The following is a 22,525-nucleotide window of genomic DNA, read 5'->3' as shown; positions in this document are numbered from 1 at the left end:
TTGAAGTGCTGTTACCTCCTCAGTGAACCTGCTAAAAAGTACAGCCAATGGCAAAAGGTGGCTGAGGCAGAGGGGTGAATTTTTGTCCTTCTATATTCCCCTCATCTCTCCTGAACAGCTACCTAATTCAAGGGAAAACTACCTAATGATTTTTCACATAAAAGGGAAGCCAAATTAGAAAACAATTTAGATTATGTACATATTTGGAGATGTGGGCTAGTCTCTCGGTCCCCCAAATTTATAGCAAAAATAAGGATATGAAGCTTCTTAGGTCTCTCTCTCATCTGGTGCCTCATACTATTTCATTTCCAGATTTGAGCTCTTTTGATTTCTAGGTGGTTAATACTTTCATCTAGTATGGTTCCCTGTTTGCCACAACGATTCATTTATAGCATATCATTCTTGATTCTTATCTTATTACTTACTAACCAAATCTCTCCCTGTGGGTCTAAACCAGGAAGCAGGAAATCACTACTGCAGGCTCCAGTGGACTTTTAAAACAATGTAAAAACTGTCCACTCCAAAGCTATTGAATGAACTTTCTATGCACTTCCTTTTCCCTACCAGTGAGAACTGGACCTGGGATAACATCATTGGCACCATCCCCTGCAAAGTTGGGGATAAAACAAAATAGATATAGGTGGGGAGGAAATGGGGAAGAAACAATATACTACTAGGTCAGAAGAGTAAGGCCATGAAAACACACTGTCAAGTGACTCAAAGAGAAATCAGGTAGGTGTTAAAGAGCCAAGGTTAATGAAAGGAATGCAATCCTCTTGTGAATCTGACCTACTTGGATTTATCAGTGGGTGCAGAGGGTTTTCACTCAAGAATAATTATGACAATAGCATCTTGTGACTAAGCATGGCATATTATTTATTGTAATATTCACAACAACCCTACATTTTGGTATTGTTTATTCTCCTATGTTTATTTCCAGATGAGAAAATAAATTCAGAGAGGGTAAGTAATTTGCAGAAGGTCAACTTCCCAACAAGTCTGAAGCAGTGGTAAGACTTAAGCAGAGTCCAGAGTTTCTGTGCTGCCTCAAAAAGTTCATTGAATGAACTTTCTATGCACTTCATCTCACATGTCTATAAGTCTCACAAATTTTGTTTCAAGCACATTTCCCTTCTTTATCCCATCTTCGTCTGCCTAGGAGAATACAGAAGTCAGGAAAAGAGGATCTTGATTCAGTGAGGGAAGAAGGATATGATAATACAGTGGAAGGACCAGTTCTACCTCCAGTTGAGGTCTTATGTTTTTCATGTATAAAATAAGGGGATTCTCCCATAGTCTCTTTTGTTTCATTATTTATGATGCTTAATGTACATGAAATAGATGGAGAACCCCCTCTAGGAAGCCTGACCACCTATAAGTGGGAGATGACACTTGCCAACACTCATATTTCGCAAAGCATTAAGAGAAACTGTACTTGTCCTTGAATGTGGCTCAGACATGTTCTTTACAAAATTCTCATCTATAAGAGGAGAAGGGCACAGGTTTAACAACGTAAGAGGCTAGCGTGAGAGGCTATGGAACAGTGAGATTGCTGTCAGACATCACCCGCAGTCTCCAGGAATGGAAGGAAATGCTTCCTGTGCTCTTCTCTTACCAGACACTGCTTCCTCTTACTTGATTTCCTCATGACTCTTAGACAAGTTGGAGCTGTTTGACTCTTTGTTGTGAAATGTGTATTATGGATGGGGTTAAGGGGAAAAAATTAATTAAGAAAGAAAAACAAGAAGAAAAGAACTCACTTGAGTTCCTCCAAAGCAGAATCATAAAATTTAGTGGATAGTGCATGGAAATATAGGAAAAGAGGCCTAACTTTCCCAGCACTTATCCATTCAACAGGCACTGACAGAGCATCTTCTATATCTCAATTCCTTTTTTAGGTACTTGGAAAGGGCTGGTGAATAACATAAAGATCCACCTTAGAGTGTGTTTTAGGTGGATAAGTAGTATGAAAATGAAAAAAGCAGAACAGGTGGGTGGGGCAAGGGTTTGATTGGGGAAGTGAACAGAATCATCACTGGGGAGTCAGGGGAGGCCTCCTTGAGAGGTTGACATTGAGCAATCTAGGAATTGGCTTAGGGTCTATGTGCGAAGACAAAGGGAATAGAGCTGGAGCATGACTGGCATATTTGAGGAAGGGTAAGGAGTCTATTGAGACTGGAGTAGGGAGAACCCACAGGAAAGGAGGATGGGGATTAAGGAGCCACCCAGATAGGTCTTGTGGACATAGTAAGGATTTTGGCTTTCACTCTGGATGGAGGGCATTGCAGTATCTAAAGAACATCAGTGACATGATCCAACACTCTGCTTACTAGGGGAGAAGATAGTTGGAGGTGGGGGTGGTGGGACAAAAGAAAAGCAGGATGAACAATTAGAGAACATTGTGGAAATCCAGGAGAGAGATAATAATAGCCCACACTGGACCAGGATGTAACAGCAAGGGTGGCAGCTAGTGATCAGATTCAGGTAACTGGAATTGGATATGAGATGTGAGAAAGAGAAAAACAGTCATGGATGGAGAAGATTTTAGGTGTATGAATTTGGAAAAATGGAAGCTCTATCAACTTAGATCCTTGAGAGTATCTCAGGTTACATTGCAGAATTCTTTGGTATGGGGAAAATCTTGCTTGATAGTGCTCTTCTGATTCATCCTGAGTAGAACTCCTCAATTTGGTCCTATAGCCATGGAAAGCAGAGGCTATGGCTGCTGGTACAGATAATCAGGAAGCAGAGAGGATAAGGGGATAGGATCCATTATATCTATTGGGTTCCAGTCACTGTACTAGGTTTTTTATTCAGGTTAATTCATTTTATTGTCACCACACACTTAGCATTTGGTGCTATTATCCTCACTTAACAATTTTGAGAAAATGGACCCAGAATACAAAAATCATACAATTAGCAAGCAGCTGAGCCCAAATATGAATTCAAATCAGATCTTTTTGACTCTACAGAACATTGTGGAAATCTAGGAGAGATTTGCCAACACTCAGGTTTAGCAAAGCATTAAGAGAAATTGTACTTGTTCTCTCTGCAGAATGAAGGCCAGGTTGAGCTGGAGTGTTTCTATCCTGTTGGTCCAAGTGTCAAATACTGTAATTCAATAAAAGGGTTTTAAGCTTATTAAATAAGATTGTAAAATCCTCGGAAAAAGTATCTGATAGGTATGAATGTTGTTGTGGTTTGTAAAGATTGTCCAGTGAGTGGGGTGAGTGCAGCATAGATGGTCCTGTGAGTGGGAAGAGAACAGCATATCTAATCTAACTCTTACATTCACAAAATCCTCAAACTGGTCTTTGGTACTATGATTCAATAAGCTAACCCCCCTCAATCACATATGCTGACAAGATTGAAAACAGAAGACATTTGAGACCACCTTTGAGCTCTTATCTTATCCTGAACACAATACTGCACATATTTTTAATAATATGAATATACTACAATAAATCTGTGTAATATATAAATGTTAATGTACTAAATATAATGTTTGAAATTTTATAATTCTGTCTTGAAATTTCTTCTTCTGTCCCCCATCTCTTCTTCCTCCTCTTCTTCAATGCACTGGAACTCTAAAAATAAGAAGAGCCAGGTATGGTGGTACACCCCTATAATCCCAGCAGCTGGGGAGGCAGAGGCAGGAGGATCACGAGTTCAAAGCCAGCCTCAGCAAAGGTGTGGCGCTAAGCAAATTAGTGAGACCCTGTCTCTAAATAAAACACAAAATAGGGCTGGGCATTTGGCTTATGGATTGAGTGCCCCTGATTTCAATCCCCAGTACTACCCTCACCCCCACCTCCCAAAAAAAGATGATAAAAAAAGGGAGTGGTAGGCTCACTTTGATCTTCCAGGGTCTCTGTGGCAGAACACTATATATATAGCACAGCTAGGCACTAGCTACCTTCATAAATATACCACAGAAGCAAAAAGAAATCTGATAAAATAACACATTTTTTTTTCTTTCTTGTGATAAATCAGTGTTTCACATATAGTTCTTAAAGCTATGCTCAGATTCCATTCTGAGTGTTTTGGGGATCTTGCAGCCTGTTAAGGTATGTATGTGTAGTAAACCTTCATCATACCTAGGTGGCAATGTAGAAAAACAAGGAATCCTTCTGATATTCAGCTCACTCCAGCACAAGCACCACCTTATGGGTTAGAAGGCAGCACCTCACCCTCCTCTTACAGATGAGCTCAGGATGTACAGTCAGGATTTTAGGCAAAAGTGTTGCCCTCTTTCTCTCAGAGTTTTTCCTTTCTCTGGAATGCTACTAGCTCCTTGCTCATTTCCTTTGTATGCCTGTATGTTTGGTGTTGCATTTAAATAAGGAGTTTGGCATGGTGGATCTCCCTCTGCCTTGTTTGATCTCCACTGGAATTTCCAAAGCCTCTTCAAAGCCAGTCCTCCCAGGTTAAAACAAACATGCTCACTTCCCTTTTCAGGGTTAGAGTTAGTGGGCTCTGACAGGTTCTTCTCTGTTCACAAGTATTATGAGGTGAGCCCTGGAAGCCTCAGCAGCCCTAGTGTGGGAGGGGCTGATGACTGTGGACTGGGTGTGGGTGTAAAATAGAAGTGGGCAGCTTTTCTGTCTGATTGTTCAGGATAAGGAAGGGTGAAAGGAAGAAATGAAAAAGGGACCGGAGAATTTTTAAAAGGTGGAGAGGGTTAGAAATGAGAGAAAGGAGACCTATACCTAGGGTTCCTTGAGCCACTTTTGGAATGCATTAGGACTCTTCAGTTTTTCTTTCCAAAATTCAGGCATGTCCTTAATGTGGGTGACTTTTAGAATGGTCACATAAAAACGTCTTTAGAATATGTAGAAAGTATTATAAACAGCAGTTTTCCTAATTGTGGTAAAATATGCACAATGTGAAATTTACCACCTTAATCATTTAAAAATATTTAGTTCAGTAATATTAAGTACATTCACATTGTTGTGCAGCTATCAACACCATCCATCCTCAGAACTTCTAGTGTCAACTTTTGAATGAAAGTTACTTTGGTTCAAATTGAGGCTCTGACACTTAGTAGAATCACTTAAGGCTGGAAGTCCCACTTGTCTCACCTGTGAATGGTGACTTCAAAAAATGGACAGAGTTGTTGTAAGGATTAAATGTTAACATTTGTAAAGTGCTTAGTGTAATGATAAATGATAGTTTAGTGTCCTTATTGTTATGATATTAGTTTCCTGGAATTCTGGCCACTTATTTCCTTTCCATGAACAATGAGATCCCAAACCTTCCTACCATCACTGAATAAAGCAGCTTCCCTCACTTCTAGATTCTAGGCAAACATTCCCCATTGCTGCATAGATTTCTTGTTATTTATGAGTTTTTAGAACTATGTGTCATCTTCTATTGCAGGGAAATAGGTTCAGAAAAATAAATAAGTAGCTACCACAGCAATCAAAGAACTGGTCTTAGTGCCACTCTGTTCCAATTGTCACCGCATCCCCACACTGCAGCATCAAATGCTCTGAGTAGTGAGACAGAGCCTGGTGTGAGGCAGGGTCTGTGGGGAGTCAAAGGTACAGTTCTCCAAGGCTGACTCCACCTAAGACCTTCCATCAGAGACTTTCCTTCCTGGTACACATGTCCCTTTCTTATAACAGCAGTGCATAAACTAGTGGACAAGTTGGAAGGGCACAACTGACTTCCTTTTTAGCTCTAGCCCACGCCAAGTCCATCCCTCTTTTCTGCTGCCATACAATATTTCTGAGCTCCCTGTCATAGTGAAATGGGAGTTTTGAGATGAAACTCGATTCTCTACTTCTGCTGGTGAGTGAGGTCTGCGTAAGGTTGCGGACTTCTGCAGCTATGAAGTGTTACAGCTCTTAATGGTGGTCCATGCCCTCCAGTGTTGCAGCAGACCGCAGCACCTCACTGTCAATTTCTTCTTCTTTCTGGGTTCTTGTCTTGTGAATTCAAAGAATGAAATCCACAGGCCAGGATGAATGAGTATAAGAGTCAGATTTATTGATGAATAGCAATAGGAACAGACATTTGTGATGCAAGAGGGGACCTAATAGCAAGGTTATCTCTATTTAGGGTGCTAGTCTAGGGTTCTATGGTACTTGAGTCACTGCTTTTGGTCCAAACTTCTGCTAATTAGGGTATTAACACTGTTTAGTCAATCCTTGAGTCCCAAATATTCAGGTTTTCCCCACTTCCATTTCTCCTCACAGGTCAGGAAGCAGGAGGTTGAGGTTGTCAGATGGTCTATGTGTGCAAATTCCAGGCTGCAGTGCTGCATGGAACAGGCTTCTGCAGCCAGCAGGATCCATACAGTGCACATACCTGGCCACTGAAGGGTGATAGATCAGTAAGCTGGGGCCCACAGCATCTCAGGGTCTCCATGCCTGTATGGTGGGCTCCATACAGCTGCAGCCTGAGCTTGCAACTTAGGCTTTAATCCGCCTGGGCTGTCACTCCACCACTCCCCCTGTTGCTTCTCAGCAGGAACCAGTGGGCTGGCTACAAGGCTTGGTGGCTGGGAAGCCATGTTAACAGCCTGACAGGCCTGCTTTGTGGGTTTTTTTTTTTTTTTTTTGACAGGTTCTTGATGTTTGTCCATGCTGCTCTTGAACTGCTGGGCTCAAGCGATCCTCCTTCCTCAGCATCCTGAATAGGGGGACTACAGGCATGAGCCATCAGGCCCAGAAGTAGGATATTTTTTAAGATAGGTTAAATTTAATAAGAGAATTATAATTCATATCTATTCGTGAACCCATTCTGACTTAATTTCCCATGCATTATCTTCTTCTACTTTCAAATATATCTTTATTTCTTCGTCCCTCTCACCCTAACACTGGAAGTTTTGATTATAAATGTGATTCACTTTCAGTGTAGAAAACTTGGGAAATAAAACATGAAGAAAAAATAAGAATTGTCTGTAATCAAGGGATAAAGATTTTGATATATATCTTCCAGAACTATGTGTATATGTGTGCATAAGATTCAAAACTGGCATTGTAGCATACACACACCTCTATGTTCTGCTTATTTCATTTTCCACTCTTGTCGGGATTTGCTTATCAGTCAGTATCTCTACTTAACGATTTTTAACATCTGTGATATTAGAGTTCTACAAGTCATTGTTCCTAATGACTCTCTATTTGGGACTCTTCTTTCCTAGCCTCACTGTGCTAGGCTAAGGTCTGCTTTCTCTGACCCACAGAAGCTCCTAACTGACTGAATCTCAAGCTTCATGTCCTCCACTGTCCACTCACTTCTGCCAAGTGAACTTTCAGAACTATAAATCTGACCCTGTTTTAACCTAGGTTTACCCTTCAGGGTCTACCCATTGCCACTGTCTTCGGGATAGCTCCTCATCCTGCCTACAGTCCTTCTCCTAACAGTCTTCCATTTGGCCCCTTCTGACCTCTCTAGACATTTCCCTGGGTCTATTCCCCCACCCGATCCCCGCTATTTAACTTTTCAACTCCTGACTGTCTAGTGCACATCCTGCATGGATGCCCTTCTTCTATCCCTCACTCCTTTTCTCAATAAACCTGCTGATCTATTCAAAGGTCTAGGCAACACTGCCCTCTCAACATTGCCCCTGGCCTGCCCCTTGTGGAGTGAGGTTTCTCCTGGTGTAGAGAGCCTTTCTCCTAGCCCAGTGCATTTTCAGGATTTAGAGTACAACTGGAAGGCTTGTTGAAACCCAGCCTGCTGGGCTCCATTCCCACAGTGTCTGTTTCAGGAGGTCAAGGGCCCTCCATAATCTGCTTTTCTACCAAGTACGCATGACACAATGCTTCTCTGGGGACAGAATTTAAAAGCTACTGCTGTCTCCCAATGTGCTGTATCATGGGTGATTTCTTGTGTTTCTCACTCTGGATAGTGGTATCTGTGTACCAGCATCTGAACTGAGTATCAAAATCCTCCTACCAGGTGAATACATAAGATCGCTCCTGAAACAGGAGACCTCTGGCTGAGCAACCATCCTGCAGTCAGCTTCCTTCTGCAAGCTTCACTCCAAACTCAGATTCCTGAGGCATGATTCAGTAGAAAATCCTGTGCAATACCACTTGCTGACATGTTCCAGGAGTCATGGGTATGAGCCCCTTGACCATGTGTGGAATTTCCCAAGGATTTGAGAAATCTCCCTTTAAGTCCCCTTTTTAAAATAAATTTTCCATCACAGATGTATCACAAATAGGAATAACAAGGCATTGTTTTCCTGTGGATATATTGTCAATTGCCAAAATGTGTCTCATTAACTTTGTTATCAAGAGCCATGTATGATTACATCAAACACCAATATTATGTATAGCTATTATGCACTAATAAAAACAAAAGAAGTTTGTATGGAACAGAGGAAAAGAGAGAAATAGAGTTCAGTATTCCCACCTTTAAAATAAAAGAGCCATAAAACAAACAAAAAATCATAAAGGAATCTATATGAGATTTATCTTAGAGTTCCAATAAATATTTTTTCCACAGGAAAATTGTTTCTAGTAGTACATAAAACACAGGAAAGGCAAAACTCTTTGTCAAGGAAAATACAATGTCATAGAAAGAAATTCCCCTTTGAGCATGATCTAATAGAAGCTTTTTACGGGGAGAATTCTGCTCTATTCTCTAGCCTACTAACCACATCTGCTTTATACACAGAATGTCCAATCTATGAATCTGCCAAATTCAGGAAATTGACTATTCACTTGACTTCCCATAAACATGAAGCCAGGAACAAAGTTCAGCTTCCCTAAAGTGTTTTTGTTTCATTTTTACACATTGAACTTCTAGGTGTTAGAACCATCCTTTAAAATGTGCTATTAATTTGTGTATTTTTATAAAAACTGATAATAATTTCTATAGTAGTAGAAAACAAAAGCACTCAGGTAATTGAAGAACCCCAATGAAAGAAATGTCAATTGCCTTTGGCAATCTTGGACTAGACAGACTTAGAAGTTAACTGTTTTTTCCCCCAGCACTAGAAAAGATTAAACAAGGTGCATAGGAATGATCCAACTCCCTGATACCTATTTTCCCCTAATTTCTTAGGAACTATTGCTTAGACTTTCTGAGGTTATCGATACTAATCATTTTTTTTTCCTTTAACACCATAATTGCCAGGACACATATGATTTAGAAGACATGAAGACATACATAGGGAGCTAAACTAAAAAATGACCGTTCACAGTTATATACCTCACGAATGATCAACCATTCATAGATGGTTTATATAAAAATGTCATGAATTTATCTGGAACATAATCATGACAATGCTTTCTTTTGTGTTTATGTTCTTAAAAGCAATTCTGTTATTACCTTACTTTTTATGTTTCTTTCATTCATCATTGTATTACTATTTATTGAATACCTACTGAAAGCCAAGCATGGTGTTAAGGAAAGATGATTTTTTTTTTGTAAACATTTACTAAAGCTTCCTACCACACTGAAATTTCTTAATAAAATACCTAAATATTGAATTAGAAAATACTTGTAATATCAGTATTATTTTAAACACATAATTTACATTCCAAATGTATAAACAATTATTTCAGCCTGGAAATTAAACAAGTTATAATTTTCCCTTATTGCTCAAGCGAAACTGATCAAAGCATTATTGTTATACAAAACTCTGACTACTGTCCATATTGAGAAGAGCTGAGGGGAGTAGAGAATGTTCATATTATGTTTTGGTTAAGCTTTATTTATTTCCAAAATGACTACAGACATGCTCGATTTTCCTGTTTATGCTGCATAGAACATTAAAAAAAAACCTATAAATATGGGATCTCCAGTAGGGAAGACAGGCACTATAAACACATTTGCCAGAGTTAAGGTCCCTCTAGGGATATTATCCCCTTGAACATCCTATGTGGACTTAATTTTCCCCTAATTCTTTCCTCTCCCTGCCAGTTATTGATCCACATGGTGTTTAGGTGTCAATATGTTATGACACATGGAGGAGAAAGCATAAGTCACTCTTTCTCACTTCCAGACCATGAAGTACAGTCTTTAATGGAATATAAAGGCAACTGGAGGTGATTAATGAGGACATATAATAGGAAAGGTTGTAGGTGTTAGGTCACATCTTCCATATACCAGATTGGGACACCCCGATCCCTGGGGTAACAAAGCACTATATCAGAGTGTACAGAAGCCTGGTATCAACAGGGGCACCTCCCTGATCATCAGCTTTCATGACTATAAAGTAAATTAAAACTCTTTTAGTACATGAAAATATACAAGGAAAAGTTATGAAGCAGAAAATATTGCTTGAATCTTGAAGTGAAAACCTGTACTCTGAGAAGAATTTCACACTTGTGTGAACCATGAGGCTTTTACCATCAGTACTTTCCTGTGCCATTGGAGGTATTTTGGGTGCATGCGGGAGAATTGGTCCATCATGGTCTTGCTAAGAATCCTATTCACTCTCATGGGCTCCACTGTGATTAGCAATTTGTTGTAATTATATGTATGCTCATTTTCTGTCTTCTACTATACATTCTGTAAAAAACAGAAATGTGATGTTTTACTCTTCTATTTCCTCCATTGTTTCCAGTACATGGATTGACGTCTTGCAAGTGGAGTGAGAACCATTCCTTACAGAGCAGGTGTTACTTGAATAATCAAGTAGGGTTTGTTACAAGCAAAATTGTGGGGAAGGCTGTAAGCAAAATTCCCAGACTGCTCTAACTCTAAGCCGTATCTCCAGAGCCAGGACCCTCATTTTCTCTTCTTCTTTCCCTGTTTTCATAACCTACCTTTTGATTTGTCTTTTACAACATAGCATAAATGATTTTGGAAAGGTTAAAGTGTTCTTTCTAATAGAAAAATGTGAGTTTTACCAGGGAACCTAAACCAAAGGGAATTGTAGGCATCAGTTAGTGGGGTGGAAATCATTTTTGTCATGGGGTATTCCCAGTTGTCCTAAAGAAAACACCACATAAAACAATTACATATTCCAATGACTTATAAGCCTAAAATGACCCTGGATTACATGAGTCAGATCAGGCTCAGTTTTTTTTTTTTTTTTTTTATGAAAAATAGTGAGTTTTTTCAAAATCCAAAATGAGCTGTCAGTACCGGATGACATTACACACTGTAGAACTCACTGGAATTTGTGTGCAGTTTCTTTCTTGGATGCTTCGTAGGCTCATGCAGTTGTGTTAGGTAAGCATCATGGATGAATGAGAGAGACTCTTAGTAGGCTCTTAATCCTGTAAATGCTGCATAGTTTGTGGCATGTACTTAGGAAGTCAGACTCTGGAATTTGAGAGCTAAAATCTTGTTCTGCCTTATACTTCCTGTGGGACATTTTACAAAGTGCATAACTTCTTCTGCCGCAATGCCCTCATCTGTACATGGGGATAGCAGTAGTACTACTTCATAGGGCTGTTGTGATGATTATTTGACCTCATGTGTAGAAAGCACTGGGATAGTTTCTGGAACATGGAAAATGCATTGTTAAACACTCTCTGCTGCCACTGTCCTGGATTTTCATTTAAAAATGAGGAAAGTAAAACTCATCAGGATCAAATGACTTTCTTTATGTTTCAGAGAACAGAGCTTTACCTAACATAGATTTAAATACATGCAAAGCATGCATACTAAATAAATCATGAAAAAAATTACAGATGCATTGGTCTGTCCAAGTTTCAATATTGCAATAATTCTAAAATATTTATCTAAACCTCTTTGCATTCCGACTATTTTAAAACTCCATGGTATTTGGATCTTGGCATACTAAAACCACAAATAAATAATCCTTTATATTTAAAGCTTTTTTCTCCCTTGTTCTGATCCTAGCAGAATAGATTCTTTTATTGCATCAGAATTCATTATACATATGAAAAGTCAATTACTGAGGTATTCTGTCATACCTTACCTAGGATGAGAGCCACAAGTGTTCTTTGAGAACATCTAATCCAAATCTTACATTGCAAATTCTATTCTTCACTTTTCTGTTGAGCAACTGCTTTGCTGAAATACAACCACAATTCAAGGAGTTAAAATATTTGGTCACTTTTTTTTTATGGACAAGGGGTTTCCATTAGAAAGTGAGAGAAGACTCTACACATTAAAAAGGACGTTCTTAGTGGTACATTAAGCTATATGTCAAAACTTACGAAGAGAATTCTTATCAGTCATTGGACTTGGGTTTGGGATCTCATCTATGGATTAACTTAAACTAGTCATTTGGCCTTTGTGCCCTTTCACTGAGAGATTTGGGTCCCTTTTAAATAATGAAGCATTTACAAAACTCTTAACTATAAAAATATCTTGTAGCATGCTCACCAGACCAGAAAAAATCTCTGATAATGGAGTCTGCTCTACAATACTAATGACTGATAATTAAACTCTTTTACTCAATTTTTCCCCTTTCCTTAAAGGTGTATCAGATTCTCTAAACAGGATCCAACAACAGAGAGTTGGGATCTTGGCACTTGCTCAGCAGATCAGCTGCCATGTGACCTGGAGAAAGCCACACTCTCCTCTTTGGACATCAGATCTTGCATCTGCTAAACTAGGCTCTTCATCATTCCTTTCTGCACATGTCCTAGTGATGAATTTACACATGGAGGCTTGACAGTGCTGGTCTCTTTATAGAGAACTGTCAAACAAAGTAAATGTCTGACAAGTAAATTACCTATGAATATCCTCCTTCAAATCATCCACTAAAAGTTGAGGTTTCCAAAAACCTCAAACATTTCTCAATGTATAGCTATAACAAAGCTGTAGTTCCAGGCACTTGGGAGATCACTTGAGCCCAGGAATTTGATGCAAGTTTGGGCAACATAGTGAAACTCTGTCTCAAAAGAATAAAAAAAAAAGTAGGAACAAAGATTTCAGATACTTAGGCAACATGCAGCAATGTGCCTAAAGTAACATAGGCTTCAGAGTTAGACATATTAGAGTAAAAATCCTAGATCTGCCATAGTCTGTGTGACTTTAACCAGTTTATTTAATCTCTTTTCTCCCTCAGATTCTCACATATATAAAGGGGTCAGTAATTACTATTTGACATGGCTAACTTGAGAACTGTATTGAGACAGCAGAAGTAAACACCATTTAGCATGGTGTCTGTTCTACGATGCATGGTCAGAAATATCTCAGTTCCCTGCACTCAACACAAAAATATCAAACTACATATAAGGAAACTAGGGAGTATCATACAGGCAGCCTAAGTAGAGGCCCATCAGTGAGCACTTTGCTGACCTTTTGCAAAATTATTCTGAGTAAGAAAAAAAAAAAAAAAAGCATGTGGTTAAAGGTAGAGAAAGAAAAGCGATTTTATTGCACCAGTTGTATGGGGGTGGCGGTGAAACAAACTTATAAAATGTGGATATGAGCCTATCTTTGTGCAGCTCTAATTCAGCTCTACAGAGAACAGTGACAAGAGCCAATGCTGGCTCTCAACCCTGAGAATGACACACTTATCAGTAGTGTGGCCTTTAGCAAGTTATTTAAAAATGGGATCTCTAGTTTCTTGTGTGTGCACATTTGGGATAATTTTATCTTTCTTGGAGGATTAATTGATATGATGAGAACATGTAGAGTTATCAGGATTCAGTATACATTCAATTATTGTCACTATTATTTATAGAAAGAATTACTCTTGGTTGCTTATTTTAAAGATCTAAATCAAACCCACGTATAAGTCAACTTCTGATGGCTCAAGAGCTGCAATGAGCCAAGCCATGCATCTTACTTATTTGGAAATATGAATGTTGGTAATTTGTCAGGAAGTTGCTAAAGAAGACTGTCTGACATGAGAACAACATCCTCTTATCTCATACATTATTGGCACTGCCATGAGACAGCTTTTCTTACAATGATTTCAAAAGCTTGTTCTGCATATGAGAACATAAACACTGTCATTATGAATTACATATGTCAATAACTCTTTCAGAATTCTATCCTAGAAAGTGTAAAAATTCAGATCATCCTCTTTGGCATCATAAATCTAAATTTTTAAGTTAGCGATTTTAGTTCCTTATTTTATTCTTTTTAAAAAATTTCAACTTTGACTTTTAACACCCAAGTCATTTTCATGTATCCTATTTATTTTATTCTAACAACTCTGTGGGCCAAGCATTATTACTCCATATCACTGATATCAGCTATTCACTGGCTGTGAGCTATCGGGGGAGGGGAGTGGGCGCATAACCAACCCAGACAAGAGCCTTTCTCCTAACAGAAAGGCAGCTGTGGGCCATCATTACCCAGTGCATCTAGCAGCTGGGGTTGAGTGCACCCTCTTAGGAAAGTGGAAAGGAAGGAGTACTGGTAGGGTCTATTATATCCCCATTTTTTTAGGGGCAGGGGAACAAAGATGAGTTAGCATTTTAGTGATTTATCATGCTTACATAGCTGGTAATAGAAAACCAGATTCTAAATCAGACTGCCTGATTCCAAGTCAAGTGTTCTTGATAGAATATGACCGGTTTACTAAGGGCTTCTAAGTATTAATTATCAATGTAGAGAGTAAATAATCTAATAGATTTTCAAAATTAGCATTTTATCTTTAATACTATCCATCTGGTTAGAAACAAAAATAGAATTGACAATGCCCTCACTGAGGTAACAGGGTCCCTCAAGGTTAAAGAAGAAATGTACTACAATTCTTAATAAATGCAAAAATAAATAAAGAAAAAAGAAAAAAGATGAAGAAATGCAATCAGTACAAGTTGAATGTCCCAAATCCCAAAATCTGAAATCTGAGATGCTCTAAAACCCCCAAATTTTTGAGCACTAACATGATATCATGTTGAAAATTCCTCACCTAATCCCACATGGTGGGTTACAGACAAAACACAGTTGAGATACAAAATATTTGTGTAAATTTACTTTCAGCCTGTGTGTGTTATATATGAAATACAACCCCATCCCCAAGATATTTCATTATGTATATGTGAATATTCAAAAATCTGAAAAATATCTAAAATCGGAAACATTTCTGGAAACAAGCATTTTGAATAAGAGATACTAAATTTGTAATGGTTTTCAATTTCTTCAGAAACTGTATGGCTCAATGTGTTAGACCAATGGATTTCTTAGGGCTATGATGTTAGTGATCATAGCCTAATGAAACCAGAAACTAAAACAATTTCTTTTATTATGTCTTCTTCCATCAATCAATATTTATCTGCCATTTAATTATAAAAAAAATCAAAGTTATTATGATTTTAAATCTCATAAGGGCAATAACTGCTAACTGGAGTTCAGGAAAGGTTAACCTTTGCTTCGCCTCTATGTGCAGCATTACAATTAAACAAATATTTCATATTTGAACATCCTAAGATATTAGCAAAACAGTTAGTATTTCACGAAATCATTTTTAAAATGTTTGGTATAGAGATTGAAGATAGAATTAAGTAAAAATAATCAGAATTTTTAGAAAATCAAATACTGAACACATTTTTTTAAAAAAATTGTCCTTATTGATTTGACTGGTTTTCCATTGAGAGGATTTTGCTCTTTTGGTTTATTTTTAAAGTAATCTACTTTAAAATACATTTCTTCAATATCAGCTGTGTCCCACAAAGTCATTTATTACATTAAAAGGTGATGAAGAAAAATTCACACCATGTACTGCATTGATGCTGGGGTCCTGCCCTATGGGGTCCAGGGAGTCCTGAAGGATGAGTGGCATCCATGAAAAGGATGAGACAGGAGTCGTTCCATTGGAGCAATCTCCAGAGAGAGAGCTCTAATGCAGCTTTCTCTGGGTCATCTTTTATTGCAATTTTTCTCATCATTATGGATTCAGAATATGTCATTGATTATACAATTTCAAAACTTTGCCAAGACGTGACATTTCCTTAACCATCATTAGGGGTATAGAAAAATGTAACATCAATTTACATTTTTCCAGGATGTGACATTTACTTATCAATTATTAAGGGTACAGAATCATTAATAAAATACGTCACTAATTTACATTTTTCAGATTTTCCACAAGATGTACTATTTTTCCCAAGATATGCTATTTTCTTATTAACTAATGCCAAACTACGTAACCAGACTCTAAGTCTCCTAACCTATCATTAACCTTCAAGTTTAAAGTACATCTGCACCTTATTTCTAATCTAAACTTCCCATCTAAAGAAGTCCCCTTAGATCTTACACTTAAAATATCCTAAAGTCTATGAAGCATTCTTAAAGTCTATGAATCATTCTTAAAGCATATCAGAAACCCATACAGCTAAAAACGAAAGAATTCTAAACCCGAGAATCTAAATAAAATTTCTATTACTCTAAAAATATGTCTTACAAAGCTACTTTAATTAATTCCTACATTTATTCTCATAAAACTGGTTGAGCTGCTTTCTCAAAGAGTTACTTTCTTAGTCAAGGCGCACTAGTTCTTATATCTTTCTAATCTCTCTCAGTAAAAGGCAAGTTCTAAACATTAGCCCACTTACCGCCAACGTTAAATATGCTCATCATAAGTCCCTATGTGAAGTAAAATAGGGTTCACAGAAAAGAGGAGAATTTATCTTTATATTTCTTAACTTTCCTAAGTGTATAACATAACTTTTCCTTAATCAAAAATAAAACTACATATGGTGGGCTTTGTGCAATCAGCATAATGATTAGGCTTTCTAAGAGGCGGGAAATATGATTGATTCTTAGTTGATATAATCAATGTGGGGCCTAAAATGCTCATGACCTTTCAGAGAATGATTGTTGTCCATTATCAGTTTTGTCCTCAATGTACTGAGATAGAAGAGCAGCCTTCTATTTTGTCCTTGATATGCTGAGGGTTGGTAGAACAGCCTTCAAAGCATGAACTACCTGTTATGTTCTAGCAGGAGTCGTTCCGTTGGAGCAATCTTCAGAGAGAGATTGCCATTTGAAATTTAATTTGGTTTAGCATTTAACATACTCATGCCTCCTTCAGGAACATGAGCATGAAAATGAAAAGTCCCAATTATATAAAAAAGGGTTTCATGGTTTCTGTTTCCCACCAGCATTCATCCTCACTGTGACCTTGTCAAGACAGTGGGAGGGGGAGTGCCTTCACCACATTGAGAGACCCTGATGACTGTCTTTATCTCTAGCTCTTCATACTTAGTCGGTCCATCTTTGTCATTGCTGTTTCATAAAACACCTTTTCTATTAATTGATTATTTTAAAACTAGTTATTTTACCACACTATAGGCCAGGTACTATGAAGTTTCTTGAGATACAGTGGTGAGAAGACAAGCACAGTTCTTGCCCTCATGAAGTACACAGTCTAGTAGTCTCAACATTCACTCCTAATTTAAGACTATGAATTTCAGAGCATATGACCTAAATTCCCTGAGCAGTTATGCAGCATTTCTCTGTCCATTCATATAAACTAGTGAAAATAAATGGCACTGAAAGTAGTCTAGGTGAATGTCTCTGCAGCCTGCAGTGGGACTGAGAATCTGCAGGAGTCTGGAAGGAAACAGAATACATTCATACAGCAAATGTTTATTGAGTGTCAACTCTATTTCAGAAGATGAGGGTTATAATTTTGGAAATAGAAGACATATCCTTGTCTTCTAGCCAGGTGTAGTGATGCATGCCTGTAAACCCAGTGTTTCCGGAGGCTGAAACAGGAAGATCTTGAATTCAAAGCTAGCCTCAACAAAAGTGAGGCACTAAGAAATTCAATGAAACCCTGTCTCTAAATAAAACACAGAATAGGGCTGGGGAGGTGGTTCGGTGATCCAGTGCCCTGAGTTCAATCCCTGGTCCCTAAAAAAGAAAAAAAGAAAAAAAAAAGAGTTTTACATTCTAAAGGGAGAAAACTTTAAAAATAAGCCATTGCTGGTATGATAGCACATGCCTATAACCCTAGAGATTTAGAAGGAGGATTGCAAATTCAAAGTTACTCTCAACAGTTTAGCAAGGAACCGAGCAATTTAGTGAGACTCTGTCATAAAATAAAAATAAAAAAGAGCTGGGGATGTGGCTTAGTGGCTAAGAACCCCTGGGTTCAATTTCTAGTGCCAAAAAAATTAAAATTAAAATATTGTGTGAAACAGCACAGAGTTCAAGAATAAGTTTTTCTATCTCCCTTTCCCTCCCTCAAAGAACAGAAAGAACAATATAACATAAGTCCTGGTGAGATTTTATACTTGTTTATGGATTCCAGTAATGATTGTGGCATTGAAAATCCAGTGTCCTATGGAAACTGCATTTATTATGACTCACCAGAACTATTTAAATTATCCATATTCAATTTCTATATTCATCTCCACACAGAAAGACTTAGAGCCACTTCTGACAAATGTTCTAACCTTCAAAATGTGCAGATGACACATGATGAATCCTTTATTGGGTAAGCCAGACTCACCAGCTCATAAACGTTATGTATGAACATCTCAAGCCAAGAGCAGAGATATGATACCCGTGGCTGTGCCTCCCAAATCCTTTTCCAGTCATCTGGTTAAGTAAGTGGAAGAAAGACATTTGGCTTCCATTATTTTTATCTAAAACAAAAAAATGAAGAACTTAGGCCAGAAAGGATCTGAAATTTGGATTCTGCATTTATTTGTTCACATTATTCCCAAATTTTGATTGGTTATGTGGACAATGACACTGCTGGGGACAATGCACATCTCCAGCCTTTGGTCACTTTCACCTTTTGAGGCAGGTAAGGAACACAGCTTCTTCCATCATAGAAAATATTTTTAGCATTTGGAGAAAACACCCACCTGGCAGGAATCAGAGCAACAGGCACATTCAAGTTCCTCTATGTCCAGTGTTTGGGAAAAGCCATTTCAAGCTTGTGGGATTAATGTGCAGAGTAAAGGAGATACATAAATAAAGGACCTAGTAGTGTGTTACTCAGAATAAATACAAAAAATGTCTTATTTTATTCTTTTCCTTCCATTGTCCCTCCCTCCTACTTACTACTACTTAATGCACCAAGTGATTTATTCCTAAAAATTCAGTTCTGAAACCAAATTCTATATAACTAACTGACTTTCTCACTATGACTTGTTACAAAAGTATAAGTAAATTTCATGGGGAAAAGAAAGTCTAATTTAAGGTTTTATGATGCACCTTTAGGAAATAAGTATATGTCCTTACATGTTAAAAGTTCTATTGCCGGGCTGGGGATGTGGCTCAAGCAGTAGCGTGCTCACCTGGCATGTGAGCGGCCCGGGTTCGATCCTTTGATCCTCAGCACCACATACAAACAAAGATGTTGTGTCCGCCGAAAACTAAAAAATAAATATTAAAAAAATTCTCTCTCTCTCTCTCTCTCTTTAAAAAAAGTTCTATTGCCATCCTGCAATCTGTACACGTGGAAAAATGAGAATTCATACCCCATTTGAATCAAATGTATTATATGTCAAGATCATTGTATTGTCATGAGCAACTAATATTAAAAAAAAAATAAAGTACAGGTGGCAAAGATTTTCTCCCATTCTAAAAAAAAAAAAAAAAAAAAAAAAATCCTGCAGCAAGTTCTCCCTCCACCAAACCCTACTCTCTACACCAATAAATAAACAAACAAATAAATAACTTCAAAAAAAAAGTTCTATTGCCTTTGGAAAGACAAAGATAAAGTCATTATAGATAAAATGTCCATGAAATTACAATGAGATTGAATTTTATTTGGGAAATCCTAAACAGATTTTTAAAATTTCATTTAAAATAATAAGAGCAAGCATGAAATGGGATGCTGTGCCTGGTATTACACTGTGGTGTGGAACTTTTACATTATTGTAAAATTTGCAACGATGCCATGAGAGTATTGACTTATAACAACATTCAGCTCACATTTTCTTCCTTTTAACTTACTTTCACCTTTTGATTCCACGAGATTATACTTTCCTGACTTTCTTTTACCCTCTTATCATTCCAATTGCTGGTTCTGCCTGGACCTCTAAAAATTGTCATACCTTTGAATTGGGTCCTTTTCTCTTCCCAACCTATGCACACTTCTTGTGGTTTTTAAATATATATATTCATTACCTGGCAACTCCCACATTTATATGTCCAGTCTGGTTCCCTCTGTTGACTCCAAATTTGAATGTTCAACTAGATCCTGGACAACTCACATGGGCAGCATTAGAAACTTTGTTCATTCAAAATCATATCTACTCCTTGTGAAGAGTTTTCCATTTCAAAAAATGGCAGCTCCATCTTTCTGTCATTCAATCTGAAAACTGTGACATCCTTAGCTCCTCTATGGCTCCTGTGCCTTCCTGATTCCCATTCAACCCATTTCAGCAACATTGATTGATTTATTTTTTTGTTCCCACCTGGGAGGGTGCTGCAAAGCCTTTGCACTAGCTTTTGCCTCTGTTGATCTGGATACCTGCATGCCTACAATCTCTGCTCCTCAGTGGAGACTTTCATAACCACCCTATTTAAATTCATAGCTCTCATTTTCCTAGGCTCCCATCTCCACCCTAGCAGACACTCCCTCTCAGTTTCTCTGCTTTCTTTTACTCTTTGATACTTTCAAGCATTTGACTTACTATATAGTTCACATCTCATTGGTTTATTATCTGACTCTGCACATCCCACATCCTCCTACATATACTAGAATATAAACTAAATAAGGGTGAAACTTTGTGTCTGTCTGGTTCACTGCTTCGTATAGTACTGAAAACAGGGCCTGGTACACCATCATAAGTCTACACATATCTATTGAATGAATCCTCCTTTCATAGTTGCAACAACTGCAGCTCAAACTTTGGCCAGGATGACACTGGGCGTGAATAACAGAGCATGGATTAAAGCCCAGTCCTGGGGTCTTAATGCTCTTCAACCTGGACCTATATCATTTTGCCTTTCATACTATCATCTATTTATCCATATAGATGACACAAAGTGACTCTAGATTTTAATATCAACTGCCACCTTGACATCTCACTTGGGAAACTTGTCCAACATCTAGTGTCTTCATTTTTATTGGAAGATCAAGAGTTTTGCACTTTTTATAGGTGGTCCTTGAGAATTAGGCCTGCCATGGCCCTGCCAGAATGGGACCAGAGCTTCCTTATCTGAGATCACTGGCTGAGGTGATCTGGTGCTTCCCTTGACCATTTGCCATCAACCGCAGGAAGGTGTATGCTACATGCCATACATTGTAAATGTCTTGTTTGTACATTCTTAATGCTTTAAGAAAACAGTAGGCATATGCAAGTTAAATTCCAGGAAGAAAGATCTATAAACTGCAGAGTATGTTGATTTAGAGGTTTCATCAGTGTTTAGAAAGTCTCCTTCTTCATGTGATAAAGACATGTGGGACAGTCTGCATCATTTTTTAATTTTAACTAAAGATTATATGATTAAAAATAAAATCATGAAATGTGAAAGTTAGAGAACTGACAAAAGTCTGAATTGCATATTTTGTATCAAAGTTTTAAATAGGCAGTGTAATTCTGTAAGAGTTGCACACATATTTAGGTTGTGCTAGCTATATTAGTAATTCAGAAGGACAGGATAGAATTGTGGTCTAAGCTTGGCTTTGGGAGGTAAGGGGCCTGCAATTTGAATGCCAGTTCCAATATTTCCTGGTTTTGATCTTGGGCAAATTGCTTATCCTCTCTGCATTCAGTTGCTAATCCACAAAATTGAAATAAAAAGAGCACCAGGAGAGGGAAAGGAGAAATATTGGGAAATGATATTGGCCTATTTATATTACTATATCATGTGCATGTACAAATGTGTAACAATGAATCCCACTATTGTGTATAATTATAATAATGCACCAATAAAAAATATGGGGAAAAATTTTTTTAAAAAAAGAACAATGAAGTGGAATGCTGTGAGGATATGAGAATTTGTGTTGCTCACACAGGTGAAGTACTCTGAAAGCACTGCTGTAATTGTTATGGGTCAATATCTCCACTCGTGCAGCGTGACTGGAAATGTGGTTCAAAGCTGCCATGAAGGAGCTACTTAAAACTTAGAGGAGGGCTGGGGATGTGGCTCAAGCGGTAGCGCGCTCGCCTGGCATGCCTGCGGCCCAGGTTCAATCCTCAGCACCACATACAAACAAAGATGTTGTGTCTGCCGAAAACTAAAAAATAAATATTAAAATTCTCTCTCTCTCTCTCTCTCTCTCATTCTCTCTCTCTCTAAAAAAAAAAAAAAAAACTTAGAGGAGGGCAGTTAAGAACACACACACTCTAATGTCAAGTATAACTATACTGAAGAGTTATTTCTAAAAAAATTACCATTAGTGTGGACTTGAGCCATATCTCATCCTTTCCATATTTCTTTCTCAATCTAAAAGTAATAACCAGTAATATCTACCTCATAATATGGTCAAGAATTAAATTCCCAAAGAACTTGTTGACACTTGTCAAGTCTTAGATAGAAGAACCTGGGGGCTGGGAATATAGTCCAGGTGGTAGATTGCTTGCCTAGCATGCACAAGGCCCTGGGTTTAGTCCCCAGCACCACTAAACAAACAAAAAAAAATATCTTCCTTAGATAGACCCTGGAATACAATTAGTGCTAAATAATTGGTAGCTCTCATTCTTATGACAAATAAATAAAATTAAATTATCAGATGAAAAATTTTAAGTGTATAACCTTACATGTTATCTCT

General features: G+C 37.8%; 1 long non-coding RNA gene across 1 annotated transcript; it reads right to left on the bottom strand.

Annotated features, from left to right (window-relative positions):
• Window positions 1-17,448: 17,448 nt before the first annotated feature.
• On the bottom strand, window positions 17,449-19,395 carry LOC139706505 (uncharacterized). Its single transcript, XR_011708127.1, has 3 exons — window positions 19,098-19,395; window positions 18,302-18,437; window positions 17,449-17,700 (listed from the first exon to the last, which is right to left on the bottom strand). It is a non-coding gene; the product is annotated as an uncharacterized lncRNA (long non-coding RNA).
• Window positions 19,396-22,525: the final 3,130 nt, after the last annotated feature.

Source organism: Marmota flaviventris, chromosome 7 (genome assembly GCF_047511675.1).
Source record: "Marmota flaviventris isolate mMarFla1 chromosome 7, mMarFla1.hap1, whole genome shotgun sequence".
Lineage (NCBI taxonomy): Eukaryota > Metazoa > Chordata > Mammalia > Rodentia > Sciuridae > Marmota > Marmota flaviventris.
Note: the sequence above shows the minus strand (reverse complement) of the source record. Positions and strands in the feature narration are given on the sequence as shown.